Source organism: Hordeum vulgare, chromosome 1H (assembly GCF_904849725.1).
Source record: "Hordeum vulgare subsp. vulgare chromosome 1H, MorexV3_pseudomolecules_assembly, whole genome shotgun sequence".
Lineage (NCBI taxonomy): Eukaryota > Viridiplantae > Streptophyta > Magnoliopsida > Poales > Poaceae > Hordeum > Hordeum vulgare.
In genome coordinates, this window is record NC_058518.1 from 296650558 (window position 1) to 296672057 (window position 21500).

The following is a 21500-nucleotide window of genomic DNA, read 5'->3' on the forward strand; positions in this document are numbered from 1 at the left end:
CATCCAGTGACAGAAGGGGTAGCGAGGCACCCATTGTGTTGTTGCCATCAAGGGTAAAAAGATGGTGTTTTCATCATTGGTTTGAGATTATCCCTCTACATCATGTCATCTTGCTTAAGGCATTACTCTGTTCTTCATGAACTCAATACACTAGATGCATGCTGGATAGTGGTCGACGTGTGGAGAAATAGTAGTAGATGCAGAAAGTATCGGTCTACTTGTCCCTATATGTATGATCATTGCCTTAGATATCGTCATGACTTTGTGCGGTTCTATCAATTGCTCGACAGTAATTTGTTCACCCACCGTAATATTTGCTATTTTGAGAGAAGCCTCTAGTGAACACTATGGCCCCCGGGTTTACTCCACAACATATTTTCAGCCTTACTCTTTTACTTCGTTGCACTTTCCGCCTTCATATCTCACTTTGCAATCAATCTTGAAGAGATTGACAACCCCTTTATAGTGTTGGGTGCAAGCTCGTTTGTGTTTGCGCAGGTACTCTCGACTTGACGAGATTCTCCTACTGGATTGATACCTTGGTTCTCAAACTGAGGGAAATACTTACTGCTCCTGTGCTACACCACCCTTTCCTATCGAAGGGAAAAACCAATGCAAGCCCAGCCTCCGTCAACGTGTCAATCTCTGGCACTGTTGTTTGTTGCCGGAGCACAGTCCTACCATAAAGCGTTCCACTTTTGCGGCCTCAATATTGACGTCCTCTGGTGCATATCTTGACAGGAGGTTAAACTTATGCAAATACTCCTTGACGGTTCCATTGCCTTGCCTTAAATCTCAAAATTCCCGCTTCCTAATGGTCATCATTCCGAGAGGAATGTGAGCGGCGCGGAATCCTTCCTTGAACATTGCCCAAGTGATAACTTGTCCTACTCGCATGATCTGGAACCCATCGCACCAAGCTCTGGCTGTGCCTTCGAGACAGTGAGAAGCATAAAGGACTTTCTCGCGATCACCGGTGCCCTTGACCAATGCGAGGAGGTATTTGATAGTGCAGATCCAGTCATTGGCGTCCAATGGTTCAGTTGTCTCCGTGAATATAGGAGGCGTGGTCCGCATAAACTCAGATAGAGTAGTGCGACCGTTGCCATTTCTGTTCTGTGGCGGATTGTTCACCAAGACTTGAGCCAGTTGTTGGATAGCGGCATTATTGGCTTGGCGCTCCTCTCGGAGAGATTGAAGGAACTGAGCCATGGTCAAGCTTTCTGGAGGAGGCGGTGACGGTGGAATATCGCCTTGCTGTTGCTCGTGGTGATCTCCAGCTTGAGCGTCCCCTCCGGTTCCCTGCTGCTGGCCTGGAGAGGCAGATCCGGGGTTGCCGAAGGTGTTGGTGCGAGTTGAAATCACCATCCTGTCAGGGGAGTAGACAGTTCAGTATGCCGAATTGGCCGGAATCATAAGGGATGATGCTCTATTAAGGGGGTTTGGTGTCGTGCTAGTGTGAGATTTTTAAACCAAAGATTTTTGGGAAAAGCTAATGCATTAAATTTTAAAACAAGTGATGTAGTCGCTTACAAGCTGCCTATGGCAGAAATGCGGCTTGCATCATAAATGCTCACACAACACTCATGGTTCACATGAACCGATACATTGACTCACTACGCTTGGGGAGACTCCTAATTGCCTAAGCCGTAATCCTAAGCGGCGGACTGCTCGGTCTCGTAGACGGGTTCTGCAGGGTCTTCGTCTTCATCTTCATCGGTGCTTTCCTCCTTCAGAGGTGTAGGAGATGGAAGTGGTCCATCATGGTGTCTCTTAGTTTGCGAAGCAGTGAGGAGCTCAGTGTACTCTTTCGCGGTCAGGTGGCGACTCTGAGTAGGAGTGGCCTCCTCCTCGGAAGGCAATGGCTGATCGCCCTCCGGGTGCTCCTTCCTTCTTGACCTTGCGGGTCTTCATCGTTTCTAGGCGAAGTAGGTCCTTGACTTGGTGCAGTTCTTGGCGAGTCTTCGTCGACTCCTTGATCAAAAGGTGAGTCAAGGTGTTGGAGGAGAGGCTGAAGTAGGTCTGAAACCTTAGTGGCGTCCCGTCCTCTAAAGATGGGTTGAGTGTCCAACTCCCGTCAATCCTGTCCTTCATAAAAGGTAGGTGATAAGTAGCTGGCTCGTTAGCTATCTCGGGAAGGATGTCGCAGAGACGCACGAGCGCCTCTCGTGCGGCTATCTCTAATGCCAACATCAGATCCTCCATTTGTGGTCCTTCAAAGAACCAACTAGTTGGGGAGTCATTAGCCTTCACTATCACGTCCACATGATATTCCTTAGTGTCAGCGTTGACCTAGTGCTCATGGTAGAGGAAGATGGGCGTGCGGCGTACTTGCCACTTCTCGAGGCTATCTCCCAAATGTAGGGGAAACCCCTGTCTCTAGAAGCATCTCAGGTACGACGGCCATCTACAAAGATGTAGGAGAGAGGGTTAGAAAGTTTTGGTGGGTGCAGAAAATCTCAAGTGGAAAGGCTAAGTGCACTACTCGTCTCAGATATCATTCATGCTACCTGAGGCTTCCTACAGTCAGGATGGCTCTGATACTAGCTCTGTGGGGACCCTGACTTACGAGTCGAGATCGCCGAATGAACGTGCTCAGTGATCCCAGGGATCAATGCTCACCGAACACACAAATGCTGAATATTAAGAGTCTTACAAACAAGTACCGAATTATTAAATCACATGACCGAATGGCCAAGTTCACAAGGTAGGGCCTATAAGGCCAATCACACTGATACAACTAGTAGTGTAAATCTTAGGGCTAAGCGGGTGTCCATGCCATCATCCTACACCAACAGGCATTCTGACTGGGAAGCATCCTAGTTCACAGGGCCGTCTCCGAAGACGTACTCTTCTCCAAACTCTGGTCCTTCCATGTCTGGTCAATAATATAACCAGTGGCAAGCCAATGAGTACTTTGAATGTACTCGCAAACAGCCCATGATATGAACAATGCAATTGATAGATATAACCAGTGGCAAGCCAGCGAGTACTTCGAATGTACTCGCAAACAACCCATGATATGAACAATGCAATTGATAGGATAACAAGTAATATGCATCTTTGGTAGGTAACAACTTAACTGTAATTAAACATGCTCATGGATATGCATCATAAACTAGATGTTGTTTAGAAGAACAGGTTACAGATATCAATATATCTGTCATGGGCTGAACACTCTGGGTTCACCCGATATGCCAAGTCACCAAACTTGGTCATATCAACTCTTTCATGGTAACACCATTATACACACACACACACACACACACACACACACACACACACACTTGGTTTATGCGGAAACGACTGGACGTAGTTTAAGCAGCACCACCCAGCTGTCCTTGACCGTGGACACGACTATTCGAATAGTTTTACACTCTGCAGAGGTAGTACGATGGACCCACGAGATCCAGGAAACTTCCGTGTCATCCACGACTCGCGGTATATAACATACCCGAGGTAAGTACCCGATCAATGACTTTCCCGTGACGATACTAGACAAATAGGTTCACTCGATTGGTACCCAGTCCACATGATGTACGTCTTACGAGCACCGACTCTGGACAATATCATTCATGCGGGGATAACCGGTGTGCCTGGAACACGCAAAAACGGCATAGTCGCCCTACCTCGCACGACCCCATCACGAGAGTGACCACACATCACTCCCGCCACTAGTAATGTGGCTCTTTGCTAGCATCGACCAGAGTAATCAACAAAGCCCTGTCCCAGAAAGGAGTAACGTGGTCGTACATGTAAGGTTGGGACGGTCGACACATCATAAATCTAATCCCATTTCTAAAACCATACACACACAAAATACCCGGTGCACCACTTCTCCAAAAGTGGCCACCTAACTCATCATCACCCTCGGGCATTAGTGGCACCCGACGGGGTTTTCATAAACCTTTGATTTTATACCATCATCATGCTCATGCTACTGTGCTTAGCTCTACTTGTCAACATGATATTACCGTGACCCTCATAGGTGGTAGGATCATACTCAAAATGCAAGTGCTCCGGAGGAGCCATTGGTAACATCACTTCAATGATTTACCAATGCTTATGATCAAATGCAAAGGAAATATTTTATCTACTAGCATGCAATATAGCATATGTTCAAAACATGGTCAAAGGGCTGCTTGCCTTGGTCAGCTAGATATCCGAGGTCTTTAAGTCCAACTCCTTCGTCACACGGGGTTTCTATTGTCCTAATAAATAAAAAGCAATAAGTAGCTCACTCCAAAACAGATCATAAAGTCACTTTAAAAATGTTGTTTAATTCTGATAAATCCATATTGTTATTTTAAAAATATTTGTATCTGGTTTTAGTGAAAGAATATTTTTAAAATCAATTTAACAGAAGCAAAACTATTCCAAATGAGCCCTTTTTAATTATTATAAACACATAAGTTGTTCTAAAAATTTACCTAACAGTTCCATTAAATACTCCTCATTTTTGGAAAAATAACAGTGCAAGAATCATAAATTTTCACTAGTTAAATCTTTTTATAAAAATCTTGTAAAACGAAGTTTAAAATAAAAAGAAAAAGGGCAAAAGCCCTGGCATGGCTCGTCCTGGGGCTGGGCTGGCCCAGTGGCCAGCCAACCAGCCTGCCCAGGCGCACGCGCCGTCAGGTTTGAACCTGACACGCGGGCCCCTGCGTCAGCGGCTGCGGGGAGCGAGGGAGAGGGAGATGGGTGATGACCCACAAGTGTAGGGGATCTATCGTAGTCCTTTCGATAAGTAGGAGTGTTGAACCCAACGAGGAGCAGAAGGATCTGACAAGTGGTTTTCAGCAAGGTATTCTCTGCAAGCACTGAAACTATCGGTAACAAATAGTTGTGTGGTAAGATGATTCGTAGCAAGTAGCAAGTAACAATAGTAACAAAGGTGCAGCAAAGTGGCCCAATCCCTTTTGTAGCAAGGGACAAGCCTGGACAAACTCTTATAGGAGGTGAAGCGCTCCCGAGGATACATGGGAATTTCTGTCAAGCTAGTTTTCATCATGTTCATATGATTCACGTTCGCTACTTTGATAGTTTGATATGTGGGTAGACTGGTGCTTGGGTGCTGCCCTTACTTGGCCAAACCTCCCACTTATGATTAACCCCTCTCGCAAGCATCCGCAACTACGAAAGAAGAATTAATACTAAGTCTAACCATGGCATTAAACTAGTGGATCCAAATCAGCCCCTTACGAAGCAACGCATAAACTGGGGTTTAAGCTTCTGTCACTCTAGCAACCCATCATCTACTTAGTACTTCCCAATGCCTTCCTCTAGGCCCAAATAATGGTGAAGTGTTATGTAGTCGATGCTCACATAACACCAGTAGAGGAAAAACAACATACAACGCATCAAAATATCGAACGAATACCAAATTCACATGACTACTTATAGCAAGACTTATCCCATATCCTCAGGAACAAAAGTAACTACTCACAAAGCATAATTATATTCATGACTAGAGAGGTATTGAATAGCATCAAGGATCTGAACATATAATCTTCCACCGAGTAATCCAACTAGCATCAACTACAAAGAGTAATTAACACTACTAGCAACCTTACAAGTACCAATCGGAGTCGCGAGACGGAGATTCGTTACAAGAGATGAACTAGGGTTTGGAGATGAGATGGTGCGAATGAAGATGTTGATGGTGATGAGTCCCCTCCGATGAGAGGAGTGTTGGTGATGACGATGGCGACGATTTCCCCCTCCGGGAGGGAAGTTTCCCCAGCAGGACGGCCCTACCGGAGCTCTAGATTGGTTCTGCTCAAGTTCCGCCTCGTGGCGGCGGCGATTCCTCCCGAAAGCCTCCTCTTGATTTTTTCTGGAAAGAAACCCTCCTTATAGAAAAAGAGGGGAGCCAGAGGGCAACAGGGAGCCCACAAGCCCTCTAGGCGCGGCCAGGGGGTAGGCCGCGCCTAGTAGGCTTGTGGCCTCCTCGTGGCTCCCCTCTGGTACTTCTTTCGCCTAGTATTTTTATAAATTCCAAAATAATTCCTCGTTGATTTTCACGGCTTTTGCAGTGGGGCAGAATAGGTATCTAAAACTTGCTCCTTTTTCATGCCAGAATTCCAGCTGCCGGCATTCTCCCTCTTCATGTAAACCTTGCAAAATAAGAGAGAAAAGGCATAAGTATTGTACCGTGAAGTGTAATAACAGCCCATAAAGCGATAAATATCAACATGAAAGCATGATGCAGAATGGAGGTATCAACTCCGCCAAGCTTAGACCTCGCTTGTCCTCAAGTGAAAGCCGAGATCAATAAATATGGCCACATGTTTAGAGAGAGAGGTGTCGACAAAACAAAATACGGACATGCAGGCATCATGATCATAATCAGAACATGAATACCATCATATAATCTCTTATGCTAATAATTCCTTCACAAGTTAATGTATGGATCAAGAACCTTACTGAGAATTAACAACCAATAGCCTTTAGTCATTGAAGCAATTGCAATTTATCATAACACCGGAAAGAGTCAAATAAGAGCTTGTAAAGCAAATCCACATACTCAATCATCCTTTCTTCTCCTACAATTGCTAAAACTCACGTGGTACTCATGAGATCAAAGTTTCAGTTGGACACGGAGAAAGATAGGGGCTTATAGTTTCGCCTCCCAACTACTTACCTCAATGGTAATGTCAACAATAATAGTTCATGAATACTTACTTCCAAGTTGACATATGAATATAGATCTTTCCCTAGCATATGACGTTAGCCAAGATAAAGGCGAGATAAGGAATTGTTGTCGATCACCATGACACTTTTAAGGACAAAAAGTAAAGGTACAAGATAGGCCCTTCGCAGAGAGAAGCAGAGGTTGTCATGCGCTTTTGAGGTTTGGATGTGCGACCTCTTGGTGTGAAGGAACGTCACTTTATATTGCCTCCTGTGATAAACAACTTTATTATGCAGTCTGTCGCTTTTATGTCTTCCTCATCACAGGTTCGTACAAATCTTATTTTCCATACACTAATAGATCAGAAATGTTTAGGGAGCAATTTTTATTGCTTGCACCGATAACAACTTACTCGAAGAATCTTCTTCAATTCATAGGTAGGTATGGTGGACTCTCATGGCAAAACTGGTTGAAGGTTTATGGATGCGCAAGTAGTATATTTACTTAGTGCGGAAGTTTTGGCTGATATGAGGTGGAAGCAAGTGTCACATGCTAAGGGATCTCTAATCATATAACATTGTTCGGAACCAAGCAAACATAATTCATTATGTTGTCTTGCTTGTCCAACATCTACTTTTAAGCATGTAATAGTTTAGTGAGTGTTCACAATCATAGATGGTGCCCAAGATGACATATTTATATGTGAACCTCTCCTTCTTTATCACTTCCTATTAATTGCAACAATGACCAAGGTCTACGTTTGTCCACCCTCAACAAGTTTCAATCAACATTCTTTTTATATGTGAAGCCATCACTTCCCATAAGATCATTACATGACCTTTCATGCTTTTGTTCTTTTATCATTCTCTTGATCATGGCATGAGGCAAGTCCCTTAACTAACACACTCTTTATTATATGACTCACGAGCTCGAATACATTGGGGGTGACACAAAGCAAAACTCAAGCATAAAACACTAAGAACTTTATTCTACTAGAGAAAGATAAAACCAAAAAGGATCGAACTAAGAAAAGGTAAAGGCAAAAGATGTGATGGTGATACAATACCGGGGCAACCCCCCCAAGCTTGGCACAAGCCAAGGGGATTGCCCATACCCGTGCTTAGTTGTCTTCCTTTGATGGTGATGGTGGTGGAGCTGTCTTGTCTTTTGATTCCAAGAGGGCCATCAATCTTTGATATATACCTTGGAGCTCTGTGATGTGTTTCTCCATCAAAACAACTTCACGAGTGAGATAAGTATTATGAACACGAGTTATTTCACATAACCTCAAGAGCTCTATCAAGGATGGAGGTAAAAGGTGGAGGTAGGGTTGAAGAAAATCCTCTTCCTCAGCTTCTTCCTTGTTGAGTACAGATTGCCCTTCGTTCAACGCCGGATTCTTCTCCTTACTTTTGCCCTTAGTTTCTTCAGGTAGCCTTTCCTTGGCCTCCATGACCTCCATTCTTTTTAGATCAGCATTTACTTCTTCATAGACTTGAGGGAGATCGTTCTCCCCTACAGATTCCTGAGATGACATCTTGCTTCAAATCTGCAGCAGAAACAGGCTCGAAACGAAAACAGAGGATAATTGCGTGATACGAGGGTCAGACCTTTCGTGAGAATATATAATTAATTTTTCCCAACCAGAAGGAGTACTCCGCAAGAAAACAGAGTCCGGGAGGCACACGAGGTGGTCACAAGCCCCCCAGGCGCGGCCAGGGCAGTGGCCCGCACCTGACAGGCTTGTCGCCTCCTCGTGCGCTTTCCGGACTACTTTAAATTTTTCTATTTTTCTAAAAATTCCAAAACGGAGAAAAATTCCTACTGGAAAAGTTTTGGAGTCGGTTTACTTACTGAATCACACACCTCTTCGTTTTCGGAGTCTGAAACAGGCTGATAAATATCCCTTATGTACTCCTCCGGAGTTATGGTATTGATAATATTGCTTTCAACATTTATGGGAGTACCTGAGATATAGTGCTTGATTCTTTTCCCATTTACCACTCTCGAAAAATTACCTTCCGTGTTGTTGATCTTGATGGCACTAGAACGATATACTTCCTCAACAATGTGGGGACTTTCCCATTTAGAGAGAAGCTTGCTTGCAAAAAATCTTAAACGAGAATTATATAACAAGATATAATCACCTACATTGAACTCGCGTTTTTGTATCCTTTTATCATGCCACCTCTTAACCTTTTCTTTGAACAACTTGGCATTTTCATATGCCTGAGCTCTCCATTCATCAAGTGAGCTAATATCAAATAACCTCTGCTCACCAGCAAGTTCGAAATCAAAGTTGAGCTCTTTGATTGCCGAGTAAGACTTATGCTCTAGCTCAAGAGGTAAATGACATGCTTTACCATAAACCATTTTGTACGGATACATGCCCATGGGATTCTTATAGGAAGTTCTATAATCCCACAGTGCATCATCAAGCTTCTTAGACCAATTCTTTCTAGACCTATTAACAGTCTTTTGCAGAATTAGTTTAATCTCTCTATTACTTAGCTCTACTTGAACACTCGACGCAGGATGATAGGGGGATGTAACTCTATGGTTGACATCATACCTAGCAAGCGTTTTACAGAAAGCACCATGAATGAAATGTGAACCACCCTCAGCCATCAAATATCTAGGGACTCCAAATCTAGGGAAAATAACTTCTTTAAGCATACTAATAGAGGTGTTGTGATCAACACTACTAGTTGGGATAGCTTCTACCCACTTAGTAACGTAATCAACAACAATTAGGATATGAGTATACCCGTTGGATTTTGGAAAAGGTCCCATATAGTCAAAACCCCAAACATCAAATGGTTCAATGACAAGTGAATAACTCATAGGCATTTCCTGACGTTTACTGATATTACCTATTCTTTGATATTCGTCACAAGACAAGACAAACTTACGGGCATCCTTGAAGAGAGTGGGCCAATAGAAACCTGATTGCAATACCTTGTGTGCAGTTCTAACTCCCGCATGGTGTCCTCCATAACCCTCGGGGTGACACTTTTGGAGGATCTGTCCCTGTTCATGCTCAGGTACACAACGTCTAATAACACCATCTACTCCTTCTTTATAAAGGTGAGGATCATCCCAAAAGTAATGTCTCAAATCAAAGAAGAATTTCTTCTTTTGCTGGTATATGAAACTAGGTGGTATATATTTGGCAACGATATAATTTGCATAATCAGCATACCACGGTGTGCTACGTGAAGCATTGATGACATTCAATTGCTCATCGGGAAAGCTATCATCAATAGGTTGTGGGTCATCAAGAACATTCTCCAACCTAGACAAGTTATCTGCTACGGGGTTCTCAGCACCCTTCCTATCAACAACATGCAAATCAAATTCTTGTAGCAAGAGAACCCATCTGATAATTCTAGGTTTAGCATCTTTCTTTTCCATGAGGTACTTAATAGCAGCGTGATGAGTGTGAATAGTGACTTTGGAATCAACTATGTAAGATCTGAACTTTTCACATGCAAACACGACTGCTAAAAATTCCTTTTCGGTAGTAGCATAGTTTCTTTGGGCACTGTCTAGAGTTTTACTAGCATAGTGAATAACATTCAACTTATTATCAACTCTTGGTCATAGAACAGCACCAACAGGATAATCACTAGCATCACACATGATTTCAAAAGGTAAGTTCCAATGAGGTGGTTGAACAATAGGCGCAGTTATCAAAGCCTTCTTAAGTATTTCGAAGGCTTCCTCACAATCATCGTCAAAAACAAAAGGAATATAATTTTGCAATAGATTGGTAAGAGGCCTAGAAATCTTAGAGAAGTCTTTAATGAATCTTCTATAGAAACCAGCATGACCAAGGAAACTTCTTATACCTTTGATATCTGTGGGGCATGGCATTTTCTCGATCGCATCAACTTTAGCCTTATCGACTTCAATACCTCTTTCAGAAATTTTATCTCCTAAGACGATGCCTTCATTAACCATAAAGTGGCACTTCTCCCAATTCAAGACAAGATTGGTATCTTTACATCTCTGCAAAACTCGATCAAGGTTGCTGAGGCAATCATCAAAAGAAGACCCGTAAACGGAGAAGTCATCCATGAAAACCTCAACAATCGTTTCACAAAAGTCAGGGAATATAGCCATCATACATCGTCGAAAGGTAGCAGGTGCATTACATAAGCCAAAAGGCATACGTCTGTAAGCAAAGGTACCGAAAGGGCAGGTGAAAGTGGTTTTCTCCTGATCAGATTGTGCAACTGGTATTTGGGAGAAACCAGAATAACCATCTAGACAACAGAAGTGTGTGTGTTTAGACAGTCTTTCTAGCATTTGGTCGATAAAAGGCAAAGGGTAATGATCTTTCCTAGTGGCTTTATTCAATTTCCTAAAATCAATCACCATCCTATAGCCAGTAATAATTCTGTGTGGGATCAATTCATCCTTATCATTAGGGACAACGGTAATACCTCCCTTCTTAGGTATGCAATGTATCAGACTTACCCAATCACTATGACCAACAGGATAGATAATACCTGCTTCCAGGACCTTTAGTATTTCTCTTCTTACTAGCTCTTTCATCTTAGGATTTAATCTCCGTTGATGATCAGCAACTGGTTTGGAATCAGGATCGGTTTTAATTTTGTGCTCGCATAGAGTGGGACTAATGACCTTGAGATCATCAAGAGTATATCCAATAGCAGCACGGTGCTTCCTCCGAGTTTTTAGTAACTTCTTTTCTTCATGTCCGAGAGGCTAGCACTAATAATAACAAGATATATCTGTTTTTCATCAAGATAAGCATACTTAAGAGTATCAGGTAACTGCTTAAGCTCAATCATAGGATCACCCTTTGGTGGGGGTGGATCTCCAAGCAGTTCAACAAGTAAATTATTCTTAAGGATAGGATGTTGTTCAAAGATAACTCTATCCATCTCATTCCTTTCATCCATATGCATATCATTTTCATGCTCAAGCAAATATTGCTCTAAAGGATCAGTAGGAGGCACAGCAATAAAAGCTAGAGCAATAATTTCATCCTTACTAGACAACTCTTTTTCATGAGGTTGTCTACCAAACTTGGAGAAATTGAACTCATGTGACACACCTTCAAAGCCAACAGTGACTGTTTGCTTCTCACAGTCAATATGAGCATTGACAGTATTGAGAAAAGGTCTGCCAAATATGATGGGAGAAAAGTTATCTTGTGAGGTAGCAAGAACGAGAAAATCAGCAGGATACTTAGTTTTACCACACAAGACTTCAACATCTCTAACAATTCCCAAAGGGCAGATAGTATCTCTATTGGCAAGCTGAATAGTGACATCAATAGGTTCCATCTCGACAGGTGCACTCTCGTCTTTAATTTCATCATATAAAGATTGAGGTATTGCACTAACTAGCACCCACGTCACATAAACCATGATAACAATGATCTCCTATCTTAACAGAAACAACAAGCGTGCCAACAACATGCCTATGTTTGTCTCTAGGATGTGGTTTTGCAATTCTAGCAGCATCTTCACAGAAGTGAATATCATGGCCATCAACATTGTTAGACAGGAGTTCTTTGATAATAGCAATGCTAGGTTCAACTCTAATTTGCTCAGGGGGTGTAGATGTTCTAATGTAGCCTCTACATATCACAGTTGAAGCTTTAGAATGATCCTTTATTCTAACAGGGAAAGGTGGTCTCTCAATGTAAGCACTAGGAACAATAGGATCATTATAGGCAATGACTTTCTCTTCAACCAGATTGGGTTTAACTACATTGACTTCTAATGCAGGATGATATTTAAACCACTTCTCTTTATGGAGATCAGTATGAGCAGCAAATGATTCACACAATGAAGCTACTATCTCAGAGTCAAGTCCATACTTAGCGCTAAAATCACAAAAAGTATTTGTTTTGACAAAGGATTTAACGCAATCAAACTTGAGATTCATACCTGACTCCTTACCTTCTTCAAACTCCCAATCTTCAAAGTTGCATTTAATTCTTTCCAGTAAATTCCATTTGAAGTCAATATCTCTCTTCATAAAAGAACCGGTACAAGAAGTGTCAAGCATGGTGCGATTATCATGAGAAAGCCGAGCATAAAAGTTCTGAGTGATAATTTCTCTCGAGAGCTCATGGTTGGGGCATGAATATAACATTGATTTAAGCCTCCCCCAAGCTTGAGCTATACTTTCTCTGTCACGAGGCCCAAAATTATAAATATAGTTCATCACGATGCACCAAATGCATAGGATAAAACTTTTGATGAAATTCCAATTTCAATCGGTTGTAGTTCCATGATCCAGTATCATCACATAGCCTATACCATGTCAATGCTTTATCCCTCAAAGATAAGGGAAAGACCTTCTTCTTGACGTCATCCTCGGGCAAACCTGCAAGCTTAAATAAACGACAAACTTCATCTACATAGATTAGATGCAAGTCGGGATGTGATGTTCCATCTCCTGTAAAAGGATTAGCCAACAGTTTCTCTAGCATACCCGAAGGAAATTCATAGAAAATATAATCAGTAGGTGCAGCAAGTTGAGGAGCAACTCTTTGTGCTTCCGTTCGAGGTGAAGATACCCCGAACAAGCTCCTTAAAGGATTAGTTTCCATAGTGACAAGTGACAATAAATTTCAGCACACTATATAAATGTTTCCTTACCAAATTCCACTTACCAAAGGTGCTTCACTCCCCGGCAATGGCGCCAGAAAAGATTCTTGATGACCCACAAGTGTAGAGGATCTATCGTAGTCCATTCGATAAGTAAGAGTGTCGAACCCAACGAGGAGCAGAAGGATCTGACAAGTGGTTTTCAGCTAAGTATTCTCTGCAAGCATGTGGTAAGATGATTCGTAGCAAGTAGCAAGTAACAATAGTAACAAAGGTGCAGCAAAGTGGCCCAATCCCTTTTGTAGCAAGGGACAAGCATGGACAAACTCTTATAGGAGGTGAAGCGCTCCCGATGATACATGGGAATTTCTGTCAAGCTAGTTTTCATCATGTTCATATGATTCACGTTCACTACTTTGATAGTTTGATATGTGGGTAGACCGGTGCTTGGGTGCAGCCCTTACTTGGCCAAACCTCCCACTTATGATTAACCCCTCTCGCAAGCATCCACAACTACGAAAGAAGAATTAAGACTAAGTCTAACCATAGCATTAAACTAGTGGATCCAAATCAGCCCCTTACGAAGCAACGCATAAACTGGGGTTTAAGCTTCTGTCACTCTAGCAACCCATCATCTACTTAGTACTTCCCAATTCCTTCCTCTAGGCACAAATAATGGTGAAGTTTTATGTAGTCGATGCTCACATAACACCACTAGAGGAAAAACAACATACAACGCATCAAAATATCGAACGAATACCAAATTCACATGACTACTTATAGCAAGACTTATCCCATATCCTCAGGAACAAAAGTAACTACTCACAAAGCATAATTATATTCATGACCAGAGAGGTATTGAATAGCATCAAGGATCTGAACATATAATCTTCCACCGAGTAATCCAACTAGCATCAACTACAAAGAGTAATTAACACTACTAGCAACCTTACAAGTACCAATCGGAGTCGCGAGATGGAGATTGGTTACAAGAGATGAACTAGGGTTTGGAGGTGAGATGGTGATGATGAAGATGTTGATGGTGATGAGTCCCCTCCGATGAGAGGAGTGTTGGTGATGACGATGGTGACGATTTCCCCCTCCGGGAGGGAAGTTTCCCCGGTTGGACGGCCGTGTCGGAGCTCTAGATTGGTTCTGCTCAAGTTCCGCCTCGTGGCCGCGGCGATTCCTCCTGAAAGCCTCCTCTTGATTTTTTTCTTCAACGAAACCCTCCTTATTGCAAAAGAGGGGAGGCAGAGGGCCAACAGGGAGCCCACAAGCCCCCTAGGAGCGGCCAGGGGGTAGGCCGCGCCTAGCAGGCTTGTGGCCTCCTGGTGGCTCCCCTCTGGTACTTCTTCCGTCCAGTATTTTTTATAAATTCCAAAATAATTCCTCGTTGATTTTCACGACTTTTGGATTTGCGCAGAATAGGTATCTCAAACTTGCTCCTTTTTTCAGGCCAGAATTCCAGCTGCCGGCATTCTCCCTCTTCATGTAAACCTTGCAAAATAAGAGAGAAAAGGCATAAGTATTGTACCGTGAAGTGTAATAACAGCCCACAAAGCGATAAATATCAACATGAAAGCATGATGCAGAATGGACGTATCAATGGGCCATCGACAGGTGGGGCACACCTGTCGGGGTCATCTCCTACCTCTGGACACAGAGGAGGAGGATCACACCGGTGTGTCTGCCGATGTCCTCAGGCCCTAACAACAGTGGGAATGGGTCCGGCTCGTCGTCGCCTATCTTCTGGTGGTCGAGTAGGCGACGGGGGGGGGGGGGGGGGGGGTTCCTGGTTCACCGACGACGAGGTGGCTGCGGTGGAGAGGTTTCGGTCAACAGTGGAGGTGGTGGCTACGGGCACAGATTTGCTCGGGGAAGAGGGGGAAATGATCCTGGCGTCACGGGGAGTGCGTATGTGGGCAGAGGGATGCGAGAACCAACATGTAGCCGGAGATCGACTAGAGCTCCGAGGCGGAGGGGCCTCGGTCGATCTCGAGTTATTGGGCTCTGCTTGCTCAATGGGGTGGCTAGGGAGATGACTGGGGTCTAGGTGGAGTGGAGTGAGGGGTGTTTGAGCGAGGGGGTGGCCTTATATAGGCCCGCTATGCTGCACCGGGCGGGAAGCTCTTGTCGTTTCACCGTGGCGTGCATGGGGGCACAGAGAGAGGCTGGGGTCGAAACCACGGTCTCAAGACGTGGTTTTGGACCTCCGAGGTCACTGCGAGAGAGGGGGAGCGAGGAGTGGCATGCCTGCGTGGCCGGTTCCTCTGGCCGCTACTGGTGCGCGAGGGCACGCGTCGCACCGGCTCTCAACGTGGGAAAGAAGGGGCCCTGGGGGCTACCTGATGCAGAGGGGCTATCGTGGGAGAGGAGAGACACCGTGAGGAGGCTGGAACTGGAAGATGGTGTCGCCCTCACCTCCGTTGCTCTCTGTAGCATGCCCAGAGCGCAGCTTTGGCATGCTACGGCATGCTGGCGCGCTCTAGGGTGGCTTGGACGTGTCCGGTGTGTCCTGGGCCCTTGCTTTGAGATGCCTAGCCGTTTGAATCCCGTGGGAGCATCGGTTGGTCAAAGGAGGGGTTTAAACTAGCTGTTGTTAGCCTTGGGCTGAATCTTAGATTGGTTTTTTTGGATTATCTACTTAGAACGAGAGAAGAGCCACTTGATTGGAGTTAGGAACTGATGCTAGCCACCTAATCTAGGAGTTTGAGAGAAAGGGAAAGGGTGTACCTGGGGTTAAGAGGGGTCTTGCCCAACTGTTAGAAGGTGCTCGACGGTGGTTTGGGGTGGTTACGCGCCACCACTGGCTATGCAACTTAACATGACTAGGTTTGGTGCAAAAACATGAGGCTACACCAAGTTTGGGCTCTATTGGACAAGTTTAGCTATGTAAACTTGAAATCGCTCCTAAATGGCCAGACATGTTCTTTCCAAAGGGAGTGTGGTCAAATAAAGTCCCACAAATTCCATTTTTGGCACGGTGTCCTCATTTGAGGTATTAGGCACTCTTGCAAAGTTTCAGCTCCATTGGATAAACTTTGCTATGTAGAGTTGCTCTAACTTCATACTTCACAAAAGGGTTTTTTGGAATTATTTGGTGACCTTAACCACCTTGGATCAAGGTGAAACTTTATATGGGCACCAAATATGGCTTATGGAGATCACTGGAGTTTTCTAGGAATTTATTGAGAATATTTCCTTTGGAAATATTTCAAAAGGTCAAAATAGACAAAATAGGTTTTCAGGGTTTTACTAAAATATTTATAATATAAATAGGGGTTGAAAATCATATGTATGGAAAATATATGTCCTCTAAGTATCTCCAAATATTCTTAGATTTTTCTAAGGTAGAAAAGTATTTTTCCATATAGGAACATCATTTCTGGCCTCAGAAATGGACATGCAAATAAAATAGGAAAATAATTTATAAAATAATTATTTTATGGTTTTGGTGAACTAAAATAGTTTTAGAACCAAATCACCAACTTTGGGTAAGAGCACTCCTTGCCATCAAGGTCTTGTAGTGCAACCCAGAGCAGGGTTTTGAAATGACCAGAATAAGAAAAAAAGGGTATTGAGAATAATTAAGTTATGAAAAAAATGATTTTCGATATCACACAACCAAGCATACAAGCATACAATGACAACCATGGCACTCACATCATTGATTTTGGAAAAGTTTTAATAAACTCAGATTTTTGAATTACAGAAGAAGTGAAGTGAAAACAGGGTGTGGCAGACCTATCCCCCTTACAAGAATCTCGTCCCCGAGATTCCTAAGCTAGGTGCTAAAAAGGTACGGAAACTCAAATCGGAGATAGTCTTCACGCTCCCATGTCGCTTCTACTTTGGTGTGGTTGCTCCACTGAACCTTGAAATACTTGATGGTGCGGCTTTTGGTGCACCGCTCTGCTTCATCCAAGATGCGGATCGGCCTCTCACGATAAGTGAGATCTAGTTGGAGGTCAATGGCTTGATGGTCAATGTCCTTATAAAGATCTCGATGGTTTGGCGCTTGTAGACACTTCCGAAGTTGTGACACGTGGAAAACGTTGTGCACACCCAAAAGCTCCGGAGGTAGCTCTAACTGGTAAGCAACTTCTCCACGCCTTGCTGTAATCTTAAAAGGACAAATGAACCTTGGAGCAAGTTTCCCCTTGACGTGGAAATGCTTGGTTCCCTTGAGAGGTGTAACACGGAGATACACCTGGTCTCCAGGGACGAACTCCACTTCTCTGCGGTGAGAATCCGCATAGCTCTTTTGTCGCGACTTGGCTTCCTTCAAGTTTTCTCGGACAAGCTGCTCCTTATCTACTGCCTCTTGTAGAACTTCCGTCCCGAAAATCAACCCTTCGCCTGTTTTGGACCAGTTGAGCGGGGTGTGGCACTTTCATCCGTACAACATTTCAAATGGGGCCATTTGGAGACTGGACTGGTAATTGTTGTTGTATGAGAACTGAGAAAACGACACACAGTCTTCCCATTTCGCACCATGTGCCAAGACGCAAGCGCGGAGCATATCTTCGAGTATCTGGTTTACTCTCTCTGTCTGTCCGTTCGTCTGCGGGTAGAAAGCGGTGCTGAAAGAGAGCTTGATTTCGAGGGCTTCTTGGAACTTCTTCCAGAATCTTGAGGTGAACTGCGTGCCTCGGTCAGATACAATCTCTTTGGGAACCCCATGGAGACTCACTATATGAGGATATACAGACTAGCCAAGTGGCTCCCATCATAAGTACCGTTGACTCGAATGAAATGGGCCTCCTTGGTCAGGTGGTCGACAATGACCCATATGGAATTATGCCCTTTGCTTGATCTGGGCAATCCAGTGATGAAGTCCATGCCGACTTTGTCCCACTTCCATTCACGCACTTGGAGAGGTTGTAGCATCCAGCAGGTCGCTGATGTTCAGCCTTGTCTCGTTGGCACACGTCGCACTTGGCAACATAAGACGCTATTTCCCTCTTCATGCCATGCCACCAGAATTTTTCTCGAAGGTCTTGATACATCTTGGTACCACCATGTATACAAGCATACAGTGAAAACCATGGCACTCACATCATTGATTTTGGAAAAGTTTTAATAAACTCGGATTTTTGAATTACACAAGAAGTGCAGTGAAAACAGGGTGTGACAGAAAAGACTATAGCCATGTGTGTTCAAGAAAAGGAAAGACTTAAATCCTCACATGGCGGTTCTCTAAACTACGTGAAGGATAACAAGAAAACGAACTACATTCAAAATAGCAATGCTTTCCCTTCAAAGGCACATGACAAAGCTCCCATGCAATATGAGCATCACTAGAAGTCTTTTCTAGTGGACAAAGACACATGTCTCCACCATAAGAAGACTGGGCATTATAAGAAAGATTGCCCTGATTGGTTGAAGTTAATAATGGCAAAGAGAGGTAATAACATTGTTTCCTTTGTAAATGAATCCTTCTATACACAATTTTAGAAATCTACTTGGTGGATTGACTAAGGTGCAACTGTTCATGTTGCAAATTCATTAGAGGGATTCCATTCCACGCGAACTATGCAAAGAAGCGAAAGAAGCATTGAAGTTGCAAATGGAGTTCAAGCACAAGTTGAAGCTGTTGGCGACATCTCCCTGGAGTTAGCTCATGGATTCAAGCTTTTGCTTAGAGATGTTTTGTATGTTCCTTCATGTCATAGAAACTTGATTAGTGTTTCATGTTTGGACAAAGACCATTATGAATGTTATTTTGGACATGGCAAGTGTGTCATATGGTTTAATAATGCTTATGTGGGTGATGCTTTACTTCACAATGAGCTTTATTTATTATCATTGTGTGAAAAAGTGTACTCTCTGTGTAATGTGAATGAGCATGTTTCCGCGTCGAACAAAAAACAAAACAAAAGAAAGAGAACTCATGACTCATCGAAATTATGGCATTGTCGCTTGGGCCATATTTTGAGGGGGAGAACAGAAGACTAGTTAAAAGTGAAATTCTTCCTCCAGTAGAGTTTTCAGACTTAGAACAATGCATTGATTGCATTAAAGGAAAGCATATAAAACAAATCATAAATGGTGCAAACCGAAGCACAGGAATACTAGAAATCATTCACACTGACATTTGTGGACCATTTTCTATGAAACATGTGGATCGCTATGACTCATTCATAACATTCACAGATGATTACTCCTGATATGGTTATATTTACTGAATCAAAGAAAGAAATGAAGTGTTGGATAAATTTAAGATATTTAAAGCTCAAGTTGAAAATCAACATGACAAAAGAATAAAGACAGTGAGATCTGACTGTGGGGGGGGGGGGGGGGTACTACGGTCAACACACTCCATATGGCCAGGTCCCTGGAGCTTTTGCAAAGTTCTTACAGGAGACTCGCATAGTTGCCTAGTATTCCATGTCGTGCTAGCCTCAACAAAATGGAGTAGCTGAAAGGCGTAACGGTACACTTATGTATATGGTGCACAACATGATGAGTTAGTCCATTTTACCATTGGGATTATGGATGGAGGCGCTTAAAACCGCCATTCACATTCTCAATAGAGTATCAAGCAAGTCGGTGCCCAAAACACCGTACGAGTTATGGACAGGAAGGGTGCCCTCTCTACAACACTTCAGGGTGTGGGGGAGCCCAGCTGAGGCCAAAATGTTTAGTCCAAATATTGCAAAGTTAGATCCCAAAACAGTAAGTTGCCACTTCATTGGCTATCCTAATAGATCAAAGGGTTTTTGTTTCTACTGTCCAGACAGATACACAAAGTTTCTATAAACAAGACATGAAGTCTTCTTAGAAGATGTAATGATGAGAGGAGCATGGAAGCTCAGAAAATTGATCTTGAGGAGAAGAGGGTGCATGCACCTAATCTGATGATTCATGAGCCATTTTGCTCACTACCTGTTGTAACTCCACTCATGACAACTATGGGAGAAGACCCGGAACCAGCCCGTCAGTAGCCAACTGAACCTGTTATTGAGCATGAAAGGGAGGTGCAATAGCCATTTTTAGAAGATGTGTCTGAAGTTGAGGCAGATAATGTGCCAGAGAATGAGACCCTTAGAAGGTCTAACAGAACTAGAAGATCAGCTATTTCTACTGATTATAAAGTTTATAACACATAATTAGTTCATATGGAAGGTGATCCCACTTCATATGAAGAAGCCATGAGAAGCCCTCACTCAAAGAAGTGGCTCAAGGCCATGGAAGACGAGATGAAATCGATGAGTTCCGACGATGTTTGGGACTTAGAAGATATTCCTAAAGGAGCCAAAATAGTAGGTTGTAAATGGTTCTACAAAACTAAGTATGACTCTAATGGGAATATAGAAAAGTATAAAGCACGACTTGTGGCAAAAGGATTTACACAAAGAGAAGAAATAGATTGCAATGAGACATTTTCTCGAGTCTCGTGTAAGGATTCCTTCAGAATCATAATGGCATTAGTTGGACATTTTGATTTAGAATTACATCAAATAGATGTAAATACGACATTTCTAAATGGGGATTTAGAAGAAAATGTATACATGGAACACCCAAGGGCTTTATCATGGAAGGCAATGAACATGTGGGATGCCGCCTAAAGAAATCCATTTATGGATTAAGGCAAGCCTCTAGGGAGTGGTATCTAAAGTTTAATGAGACAATTAAAAGATTTGTATTTAAAGAGAATGTTGAGGATAACTACGTTTATGCAAAGTTAAAAAATGGGAAATATATTTTTCCTAATCTTGTATGTGGATGGTATCCTGCTTGCTAGCAGTGATGTTAGTCTGCTACAAGAAACAAATAAGTTTTTGTCCTCAAATTTTGATATAAAAGATCTTTGTGAAGAATCATATGTTTTGGGCATTGAAATTCACCAAGATAGGAAAAATGGAGTTTTAGGACTATCGCAGAAAGCATATTTAGAAAAGGTTCTCAAAAAGTATAATATGCATGCGAGTAAAGCCACACCTACTTCTATAATCAAGGGCGACAATTTTTGGAAATTCCAATGTTCCAAGAAACAGTACGAACTCGATCAAATGAAAGTAGTGCCATATACTTCGGCTGTTGGAAGTTTACACTATGCCCAAGTGTGCACTCACCCTGACTTAGCTTTTATCACCAGGGTACTCGATAGATATCAAGAGAATCCAGGCATAGAGCACTGGAAGATGGTAAAGAAAGCATTGTGTTATGCACAAGGCACAAAGGACCTCATGCTAACATTCAAAAGATCTGGTTCTCTAGAGATAACAGGTATTCAGATGCAGATTTTGCGGGAGATGGAGATGATA